A 12,144-nucleotide genomic window follows, 5' to 3' on the forward strand; every position below is an offset into this window, starting at 1 on the left:
TTTAGTCAACTATGGGGGGAATCAAAAGGGAGGGTGGAGATGGTTCTCCGGGTGATGGACAAGGATGCAGGTGGTAAAACCACCACTAGGGACTGGCCTTCTCTGGAGGCCTTTGAAGATAATGTACTAGAGCTTGTGGCCTCCATGCCAGTCCCCTCACCCTCTGTGCCACTGGGTCCCTCAATGTCGGTGATCTCAGCACTGGAACCACAGTGGCCAGCTGCTTCCCGCCTATGTGGTCAATGCCCCTTTCACCTGCTCCAGATGATGCTGAAATGACAGATACAAGGGTTCCAATGTACCTTTGTAACTAGAACTGATCATGAGTGTTGATCAAAATGCATTTTCCAAGTTTTCAGATTTCACCTGTTTCAAGGTATCCAAACTTTGGTTCTTTATTATCATCATCTCATGCATGTAGGGAACATTTTCAGAAACCATTTGGTCACAGTTTTGTTATTCCCCATGATATCTCCCATATTCCCCATGCTAGCGCCCATATCGTGTAAGACCTTGGCTCTCATATCCATTAGAAGTTCTCGGCAGGAACTGTTTAACACCTCTGAATGGGTGGGCTTTGTTGTGTAGAATAGTGAATGTGTGTCACCAAAAAGGATATAAACCAAAAACATTTGTACAGTGTACTTACAAGCCTACAGATTTCACCTTGATGCATTTATACATTTACAAAATAAGTCATGATTTGGGCCCGATATGGAGTTTTCCAGATGGGATACTCCAAAATATTTGGGGTGGAACCTTCCATCTTCAAATGTCCCTTTAAGAATCGATTTCTTCACTATCATTGATATGTTGTCTGGACATAACAAAGGGCATTGTAAAATTCTTTACGGTATGTGATTGTCTCTGTTGTCCTAAAAATTGTATGCCTATCATAATTATTCATCACTAAGCAGACTGGATTGCATGCATACTTGTGAAGCAGTATGACAACATGAAAATCTGTCACTTTTAGCATGAAAGAAATAGTAATTTTGTTTTAAAACACATCTGGGTTGTTTTTGGAATCTAAAATGTATGCATTTAACCAGATGTTACATGCACACCCTTCTTTGTCTATAAAACCAACTTACCACTGTGACATTTGAACATCCACTGAATCATAATAGTATGTTATACTATTTTACCTGTAATTGGGCTAAAACAACAACATTCACAGTAGTGAAGGAACATCACAACTCACACAATCAAGACCAGTGGCCTCCTCTCCGCTACAACTGTCACTTATACCAAAGTACCTGATGTATATTTGTTGTTTAGGCAGGAATGTGTCTGCTTAAACCAGTCTTTTGGTAGTGAACACAAATCAGGTGGTATCATTTACCAAAATATAATCTACAAAACACATCATCATATACCTTGGACAAAATGTACACATTCAAGGACTCTTCTTCTGCGTTGGACACATGCCAACCTTAATGTGATGGCAAAATGAGTTACTGTAACAAAAAAAAGTCATTTAACATGTTGAGCTCACACTAGAATTCACTCCCTTGATGCTGCTGTTGGGCTCTCAACTGCCCATCAAGGTCTGGATAGGCCACAGCAAGTATGCAGGCCATTAGGGGGTTCAGGGTGTGGTGCATGCACTTCCCAAATTGGGGGGCAGGACAAGCTGGATTTCCGATTACTTTCTTCTGTTCCCGAGCCGTAGGCCCTTCCACCTTTCAGCACATGACACTGTCCCACAGATAGATCAGCACCTTCTTGGTGGTAGCCTTCCAGATCGCCTTTTTCTCATGGGCGTTGATCTGTATGGATAAGAAAAAACAAAGACAAAAGAGTTTTGTGAGGTTTTGTTTGTCTGTATTGCTGTGACACAATTTTGTTACATCTCTCTCAAGCATTTCTAATATGTCAGTGATTATTTATCAATATAAAATGTTTATTAGAAAATACACACTTATTGTGACCTGTTGAGTACCCTCAACAGCTGCAATGTCCTCATGTTGCTAATCCAGGCCACAAAACATCATCTAGGCCAGGGGTCTGAAACCTTTTCTGTAATGTGAGCCACTCCTGACCAGTACAAATCATTGTGAGCTACTAAAAGCTAAACAACTTGCACAATTTTACCCCCCCCATCCACAGCTACATTGGTTTAATGCAAACATTGTTTAGAGGCAGATTCCATGGTTTGAAACACATATAATGACTAAGGGCAGCATTGAAGGGACACCATCTGTGGCAGTGAAAGCATTGTTTTGGATGATGTATGAACAAGTGTGTGTAGTAATGGAACATACTTGTATGGGTGTTTGAGAGCCCGTCTCCTTTATGCTTACAGCACAGGATATACCTTTCCCAATATGTGGAACCATTAAATGGCTAAATCATACAGACGCTCATCTATCAGAAAATGGGATCTAATTTAAATGCAAATAATAACATCAGCCAACTCAATTACATTAAAGTTTCTTCTTGTACTTCATATTTCTCTCATTTTGATAATTGTCTGTATTTTTCACTCATTCTACTGGTAGAGGGTCTACTGGCCACTGGAAAGAACATGCAGTTTGTCAAATGAAATCTGGATTTGTGACTAAAATGAACTGAAAAGTCAGCCCCTTCATTCAGATGACTTTTCATTTGAAGTTACCTATAAAAACATTTCCCATTCAAACAAGTACCTGTTCCTCTGGGTTCCCATAGAACTGGCTGTATAGGGACAGGACTTTCGTGGTGAGGAGTTCCAACTTCTGAGGGGAGAAGTTAGGGGCCCTGTCACCTTCTTTGCCTGGCATCCTGGCCCCCAGAGGTAGGCAACAGCAGCAAAAGTAGAGGAGGTGTTCTTTTCTGCAGTGTTAGGAGGCAAGATACCTTTTTTCAAGATGCTGCATACAGTACATATCATACGCAATCTGTGACAGAGACGGACACAGCCATTGGTTTTCATGCTAACCTCTTCTGCTGTCTACTTCTGCAGACGGTCTGCAGATTGCCAATGTCCTGAAGGCAAGTTCAGGTGGCCATCATTTTAGGATGTAAACCAGTGTATTTTTAAATGTTAAATGCGTCACCATCACTCAAAATGGTGACTAGTTTGTTTACGAATGTAAAATGCGTACAACACTGTTTTTAGTTTTGTTTCACACATTATAATGTAATGGGTTACTGTGTTTTACTAAGATAGTTATGTGGTGTATTTTAGACTTTCCGTGTCGGATTTTTGACAAAAAGTAAAAAAAGTGTAAATAATACACTTCAAATATATTATTTACACATTAATTAAAACAAAATCAGACATGACAAATAATTGTTATTCTAAGTTGAATCATAACATAAGCATGATATGTACATATGTGTTGCAAAAAGAGATTTCTTTTTGTAAAGACGTGAGTTGTGTGTTGACTATCTATGTATTGTAGGTCCATTTCAAGTGATATTTTGTTTTCCTTAAATGCAGACATTTGAACCCAGGGATGGGTAGAAGAAGACAGCCTCAATTCTTTAGACCTTTTCCAGACCTTGCCACCATGGAGATGAGGGACATCATAAAAATACAGATTGAATAAGCAAACTATTCTAGATTTATTTCAGCAACTAGAGCCTAATCTTCTGCCTCACAATAGGAATTCAACATCAATAACACCAATAGTGAAAACTCATAGCAGTACTTAATTTTGTGGCCATTGGATCCTCCAATACACTATGGCAGTATCTTGAACCATGTCACAACCAATTGTCAGTGGTGTGCTACAAGAAGTCCTTTGTTCAATGATGAGACACATCAACAGCTGCATCCAGTTTGCACAATATCAGGATTTTGCCAATGTAAAGGGATAATTTTATGCTTCAGGTGGCATACCATATGTGGTTGGAGCAATAGATGGCAGGCATATTGTCTTGATACCACCACACGCCAGGGAACAGGTGTACTTCAATCGGAAGAACTTCCATTGAACTTCCATTGTAGCAAGTTGTCTACCTCCCTGATTTGTACATCTCAAGTGTATGAGCCTGTTTCCCAGGGCAACACAAGATTCCTTTGTACTACGGAACAGCACCATACTCCTGCACATGTCACAACTTGGACCGTAGAGAGCCTGGTTTGTTGATAAGTGCAAAATAGCATAAGAATCATTTGTTTTATTCGTAGTTTAGGAATGTACAATGGGATGAGATGTTTTTGCTCAATATATTTTTTACTTTCATTTAGGAGACCCAGCGTATCCTAACCAACCATGGTTGTTAGCACCGCTGAGAAATCCAACAACGCTAGGGGAAATCCACTTCAATGAGGCCCATGGAAGAACATGGAGGCCATTGGAGTGGGTATTGGGCTACTGAAGGGCAGATTTCAATGTCTGGACAAGACCGGTGGAGCCCTACTCTACTCACCCGATAAGGTGTGCCAAATCACGGTTGTCTGCTTCATGTTGCAAAACATAGCCCTGCAACAGAACATCCCAATCATTGCAGAGGAGAAGAACCATGAGAAGCTATAGGGTTAGGATGTTGAAATGCCCATTGAAGATGGGAGTGATGAAGGGGTAGAAACTGACATACGTCTAGATGTCATTGACCACTTCTTCACCTGTTACATATTGTAACATCAAATGTCAGGACAACTTGAAACAACGTGAAAATCTCATTTAGTGATGGTAATTTAATAGTAATGTATAGTTCAGGAAAGTCCAAGACAAAGATGTTTGTTGATCAAAGTTTCCATACATTCACTGCTGTGATTGTTAAATAGATTATCTTTTCTTGTGCTAAGTATATGTGTCCTCCTAAGTTATCCTTTGTGTAAATTTTGTTATGTGAAATCACTATTTTTCCTTGTTATTCCACTTTAGGATCCTTCACCATGTCATTTTCATTTGGACATTTCAGAGTTGTGACATTTGCAGTGATATGTTGCTGCTGGAAAGTACAAAGTGAATATGGGTTGATCCTGGAAAAGGCATACCCTTTGGGTGTACAGGTCTTGTACAGAGACAACCTGTGCAATGATTGTACAGAAGTTCTTGAGTTTGTATTTGCTAGACCAGTCAGCCTTAGGGTAGTCTTACCCCAAACTATTTGCCTGCTTACATCCATTTTGTCTGGATTTGTGCTCTGTTGGCTTTAGGACTCCATGCATTTTACCACTGCTAACTAGTGCTAAAGTGCATGTGCTCACTCCCCTAAACATGGTTTGATTGGCATATACCTGATTGGCATATTTAATTTTCATGTAAGTCCCTTGGAGAGTGGTATACCATATACCTAGTGCCTGTTAATTAAAAGCTACCAGTCGGCCTGCAGCACTTATTGTGCCACCCCCTTACGTGGCACCTTAAAACTTGTCCCAGTCCTGCCAGCCTGAATTCAGTACCCCACTGCCATATTGACTTGGCATTTAAAACTCAAACTCCCCTTTTACTACGTATCAGTCACCACTAAGTTAGGCCCTAAGTTGGCCATAGAGCAGGGTGCTGTGTAATTAAAAGGGTAGGCCATGTACTTGTTAGTTATACAAATCCTAGTAGTGAAAAAAACAATCAAATTTGTTTTCTCCCTACTGAGAGGCCTCACCCCTCCCATAGTGTAACATTAAGGAGTACTTATGAAAATGAATATGTTGTAATTCCTAAACCAGAGGTGGATGTCATGTTTGGTACCTATGAGCTTGTAATGATAAACCCTCTTTAATGGTAAAGATGGATTTATCATCACAAGTTTTAAAATGCCATTTTTAAAAAGTGGGCCTTTTCCGGCCCTTAGCTCACTATGCCTGTCACGTGCCTTAGATCATATGACTTGGTGTAATTGAAAGTTAGGACTTTGTGAATGCACCCAGACAATCACAAAATTGGGGATTAGGTGAGCCTGAATGGACCATTGACTGACTTGATGGGACGAAGCTAAGCACAGCCCCACTTGCAATTAAATAGGTTGGGCTCTACCGACACACAATAGGCTTAGCAACCCTGTATTGTCAGTGCAGCCAGCTAGGAGCCAGGCAGGGGAGGCAGGAAATTTCTTGAACTTCAGAAGACCCTTCTGGAAACGTCTCCCAAATTCTAGGAGTAGGGCACCAGGGTATAAAAAGGACACTCAGAGGAGTGCCTGCTGCTGTGACCAGCTGTGCACTCTGCCAGACCGCTGCTGTACCTGGAAGGACTGCTTTGCTGCCTGGATCCTGTTTCTGGCCTTTAGAGACTGGCCCTGCTGCAGAGCCCTGAATTGCCACCTACACCATTTCAAAAGTGACTCTAAGGGCTAGTTCAGCTGGTTTCCTTTTTTGAGCCACAGGGACATAACAGGCTCCCACCATCTTAACCCTGCACCTGGACCCAGCCTAAGCAAATCCTGTACTCACAAGAGCTCTCCCTCCAATCCTGGACCCTTTATTGTGGTGCTAAAGGTACCCACGTGGCCATTTTCTAAAACTAAGGACTTGCTATTTTGAACCTTAAACTTAAAAAATTCATAACTCCAGTTCTACTAATTGGATTCTGATGGTTTCAGTGTCAAACGGTTTATTAAAATGTTCTTTGTTGTTCTAGCTTGTTTTCTGATTTTTATTATGTTGTGTTTTTACTGTGTTGCTGTTTGTGTACTACAAAAATACTTAACACATTGCCTCTAAGTTTAGCCTGACTGCTTTTTGTGCCTAGGTACCTATGGTCAAGCACAGGTTAATTTAGCGGCTTTTTCTGGTTCACCATTTAAGGGACTGTGGTTGTTGCTCGATTAAGGTTCGTACCCCAGTCAACCAACAACCCAATTTCTCACAGTATTAGACCTGTTTTGTGTTGGATGTTGCCACCAAGGCAATATGTTCTGCTTAACTTTCTCTAGCAACATGTATACGTCAAGACATAGCATATTGATCTCCCTTCGCATTGGTTAAATCTTTATTTTGTGTCAAGTGTATGAAGATGTTGATGTGTCTCATCATTGTAGAAAGAACTTTTTGTAGCACACCACTGAAATTTAGTTTAGACATGCTTCCAGATACTGCCACAGCAAACTGAAATGACCCTATGGCCACAAAATGTAGTACTGCCATGATTTTGACTATTGGGGTAATTGAGGTGGAATTCCTAATGTGAGGCAGGATGTCTGGCTCCAGCTGGTGACATGAATCAATAATAGTTTGCCTCTTTGATATGTGTTTTTGGATTAGATCCTCTTCTTTTATGGTGTCAAAGTTGTGGAGCGTCAAATTGTAAATGGCACAGACTATTTGAGTTATGCATCGACTGTGAGACATGGAATTGCTACCTACAAATGTATGACACCAATACATTGAGATTTCTGGGTTTCATTTTTTGAAATGGGAAAAACATAACATAACCGAATTGTTATCTCTTATTTTTATTTGAATCTTATTGATTTGTTGGTTTAGAAAATGATGGAAGACATACCTTAATGAACACTACACAAGTCTTGGACTTTGTCTTATGTGAATTTATTTTGATAACATGAAGTGACTGAAAAATCTTTGAAACATGAAAACAAAGGAACAGGAAAAAATTAAATAAAGTCCATCATGGTGGATGAAACTATATTTGATGAGTAAAAATGGTTTGGAATCCAATGTGCAAAATACAACTGTCTTCAAAAAAGGTAAATGTGTTCATGAAATAGTCCACAGAGTGAATGGTAGCTATACACTGAAGGAAATTAAGTTCAGCGTCTCTTGGAGGTGATGGTGGAGGTCTTGCCACCCTCTCCTGATGGTCTGGAGGAAAGCGCCCCCTCCAGGAGGTAGGGGGGCAGAGATCCACAGTTGCAGGAACCAGAGTGAGCGGAGCAGATTCCTGATGTGGCAGGACTCTCTATCTGTGGCAGGTGTAGTCTGCCTTCATGTTGAAGGACCACAGACAGGGGTAGATGATTCTGGAAAGCCCTGCACATGAGATGATGGATATCATACATCACTCCAGTCAGGGAGCACAAATTAGAGTTTTGATTTTACATCTCTATGTTGTGCTCCCTCTGCACCTACTTCATCTCCCGAAGCTGTTATGACCTGGCCCATCATGTCTTGGGACTGCTGCAGAGCTCACAAGATTCAGCTGATGGTGTGCTGGGTGACAGTTATCCCAATGTCCTCACTTTGTTGGACCACAGATTTCCTCCTATGACCCCTACACCCACTACCCTGTGCCCTTGAGGTAGTCCGGCCCATTCCACTGTGTCCTGCAGAACCGGAGGTGGTGATTGCTCAACAGTAGCCAGGACTGGGAGTCACAACACGGTTGTTGTTTTCCTCTGGACACAGGAAGTGGAAGTATCCTAAGGCTGAGGTGTTGTAGCGGCTGTGGTGAGAGTTGTAGGTGTGGGCTGAGTAAGATTCACTCAAGCTGTCTACCCAGACAGACCAGATGGACCAGGCAGGTCCACATTCTCTAGGACTGCAGTAGTGCTCTTCTCACTAAAGGCTTGATCCTGGTCTAGAGTGAAAGTGTCTTCAGATATAGACAGTGGTCCACTGGCCCTCAGTGAGGGACCTAATATGAATTACAAACAAAATAAAATTGACCCCTTCGCTGCCAGGCCTTTTCCCCCTCATGTGCCAGGCTTTTTTTTGGCTATTTGGGGCAGTTCACACTTAAAATCTCCTAACATTTTGTCCACATAAGCTACCCATGCCAAATTTGCATCCTTTTTTTCCAACATCCCAGGGATTCTAGAGGTACCCAGAGTTTGTGGGTTCCTCGAAAGGAGACCAAGAAATTAGCCAACATACAGCAAAAATGTCATTTTTTTCAAACAAATTGGATCAAAAGCTGCAGAATAAGGCGTGTCTTTTTTTCCCTGAAAATGGTATCAACAACGGGTTTGTGGTGCTAAAATCAGCAGCTTCCTAGCTTTCAGGAACAGGCAGACTTGAATCGGGAAACCCAATTTTTCAACAAAAGTTTGGCATTTTACTGGGACAACCCCCATTTTTACTATGTTTTGTGCTTTTAGCCTCCTTCCAGTTAGTGACAGAAATGGGAGTGAAACCAATGCTGGATCCAGGGAAAGCTAAATATTTCTGAAAAGTAGACAATATTTTGAATCCAGCCAGGGGTTATTTGTATAGATCCTACAAGGTTTTCCTACAGAAAATAACAGCTGAAATAAAAACAATATTGAATTTGAGGTAAAAAAAAGCAATTTCCCTTCATGTTTTACTCTGTAACTTTTCCCTGCAATGTCAGATTTTTGAAAGCAATATACTGTTACGTCTGCTGGACTCTTCTGGTTGCGCGGATATGTAGGGCTTGTACGTTCATCAAAAACCCTAGGTACCCAGAGCCAATAAATGAGCTGCACCTTGCAATGTGTTTTCATTCTAATCCGGGCATACAGCAATTAATTTGCTGAGATATAAAGAGTGAAAAATAGGTATCAAGAAAACTTTTATATTTCCAAAATGGGTACAAGATAAGGTGTTGAGAAGCAGTGGTTCTCTGAATTCTGGGGTGCCCATACTAGCATGTAAATTACAGGGCATTCCTCAAATAGATGTCATTTTTACACACTGTCTTACATTTGGAAAAATGTCGAGAAAGACAAGGGGCAATAACACTTGTTCTGCTATTCTTTGTTCCCCCAAGTCTCCCGATAAAAATGGTACCTCACTTGCGTAGGAAGGCCTAATGCTCACGACAAGAAGAGCACAACATGGACACATCACATTTTTACAATGAAATCTGACGTGTTTTCTGCAAAGTGCCTAGCTGTAGATTTTGGCCTCTAGCTCATTCGGCACCTAAGGAAACCTACCAAACCTGTGCATTTTTTAAAACTAGACACCTAGGGGAATCCAAGATGGGGTGACTTGTGGGGCTCTCGCCAGGTTCTGTTACTCAGAATCTTATGCAAACTTCAAAATGTGGCCAAAAAACACCTTTTCCTCACATTTCTGTGACAGAAAGTTTTGGAATCTGAGAGGAGCCACAAATTTCCTTCCACCCAGAGTTCCCCAAAGTCTCCTGATAAAAATGGTACCTCACTTGTGCGGGTAGGCCTAGCACCTGCAAAAAGAAATGCCCCAAAGCACAACATGGACACATCACATTTTTCCCAAAGAAAACAGAGCTGTTTTTTGCAAAGTGCCAAGCTGTGGATTTTGGCCTCTAGCTCAGCCGGCACCCAGGGAAACCTACCAAACCTGTACATTTTTTTAAACTAGACACTTAGGGGAATCCAGGATGGAGTGACTTGTGGGTCTCTCACCAGGTTTTGTTATCCAGAATTCTTTGCAAACCTCAAAATTTGGCATAAAAAAAACTTTTTTCTCACATTTCGGTGACAGAAAGTTCTGGAATCTGAGAGGAGCCACAAATGTCCCTCCACCCAGTGTTCCCCCATGTCTCCAGATAAAAATGGTACCTCACTTGTGTGGGTAGGACTAGTGCTCGTGGCAGAAAATGCCCCAAAACACTATCTGTACACATCAAAATTATCAAGTACAAAACTACCTGTTTTTGCGGGGGAGGGAACACCTGCATTTTTGGTCCTAGGCTCAGCAGCTATCTAGGGAAACCTACTAAACCCAGACATTTCTGAAAAATAGACACCCGAGGGAGTCCAGGGAGGTGTGACTTGCATGGATCCCCCAGTGTTTTCTTACCCAGAATCCTCAGCAAACCTCAAATTTAGCTAGAAAATCACTTTTTTCCAACATTTCTGTGTGAGATCACCACACCGGGACAAATTTCCTACCACCCAACATCCCCCTCAGCCTCCCGGTAAAAATGATACCTCACTTGTGTAGGTGGGCCAAGGGCCTGTGACAGAGAAGAGCCAATAACATGTCAAAATTGAGGGGGAACCAAAGCGGTCCAAAAGGGCTGTTTGAAAAAAAACATTTTTAGACTGACAAGTGGGGCAGAATTTTTATCGGGATAGATGAGACAATGCTGGGTGGTAGGAATTTTGTGGATTCCTGCAGATTCTGGAATGTTCCATCACAAAAGTGTGGAAAAAATGTGTGATTTCCAGCAAAGCTGGAGGTTTGCAGGGCACTGTGGGTAAGAAAGTGATATGGGGTGCATGTGATGCACACCACCCTGGACTCACCCAGATGTTTAGTTTTCAGATGTGTCTAGGTTTTGTGGATTTTTCTACATGGCAGTGTCCCAAAGTCCAAAAAGTGCAGCTCTCACTATTCCAAGTGGGACGATTTTGGAGTTAGCCAAGCTCTCATGGCCCAAATGTAAAACCAAAACCCAAAATAATCAAATGTCCTCTTGCTTGCTGTGGGATAAGATGTTTTAGTGTGCAGGGGGAGAGCTGAAAGACTGTTACCCACTTCAGTTGGGGCATAACCGTGCCCATACTGGTTGGTAGCCACCACCACACTATTTTTTTTTTCATTCCCTGGCATCTAGTAGACTTTCTGCCCCCCCCCCGGGTGTGGATTGAGGGTAATTACCCCACCTGCCCACTGGTGGGCAGAACAACTTTGGCCCCATTTATTTGAGGTGGGGGTATGGGCATACCCCCACCCTCTTATTTTGAAAAAGAAAATCTTCCCTGGTCTCTGGTGGGTTTTCTTCCACAACAGAAATGTTCCCCCATGGGGAGCAACCCTTGCCAAGGGGCTGCCTCCCCAAACAAAACACACACATACACACACACCAATCCCTGGTGCCTATGTGGTTTCTGCCCCCCTGCCCCTTTGGGGCAGATTGGCCTAATAGAAGTAGGCCGATCAGCCCCCAAGGAGAGCAGAAATGACCTAAAATAAATTTGTTTCCCCCCCCCCGGGGCGCGACCCTTGCCTAAGTGAAGCGATTCCCTTCCATTCCTGCCCTGTTGGTGCCGAGGCGAGGCTCATGGGGGGATCGCTAGTGCTCCCCTCATAAGCCGGTCCAAGGATGTAACGATTACATCCTTGGCGCCTCAGCGCCGCAGCCAAGGACGTAACCGTTACGTCCTTGGCTGCCAAGTGGTTAAATGCCTGGATTGTACCTCAAATGTGTCTTTAGCTACAAATGAAGCAACCACAAAGTCAAAATTTATGATTAATGAAATTATTTTTGTGTGCTTTTTATTAGTTTAAATACGCAGGTTACTTTACACAGATGCAAACTTCAGTAACAATGATGGAGAGATGTCCTGATAGATAATATGTTAATTTGAAAGTGTATATTATATGTACCAGACATGCAACCCAACACAGTAGAGACG

Source organism: Pleurodeles waltl, chromosome 1_1, assembly GCF_031143425.1.
Source record: "Pleurodeles waltl isolate 20211129_DDA chromosome 1_1, aPleWal1.hap1.20221129, whole genome shotgun sequence".
Classification (NCBI taxonomy): domain Eukaryota; kingdom Metazoa; phylum Chordata; class Amphibia; order Caudata; family Salamandridae; genus Pleurodeles; species Pleurodeles waltl.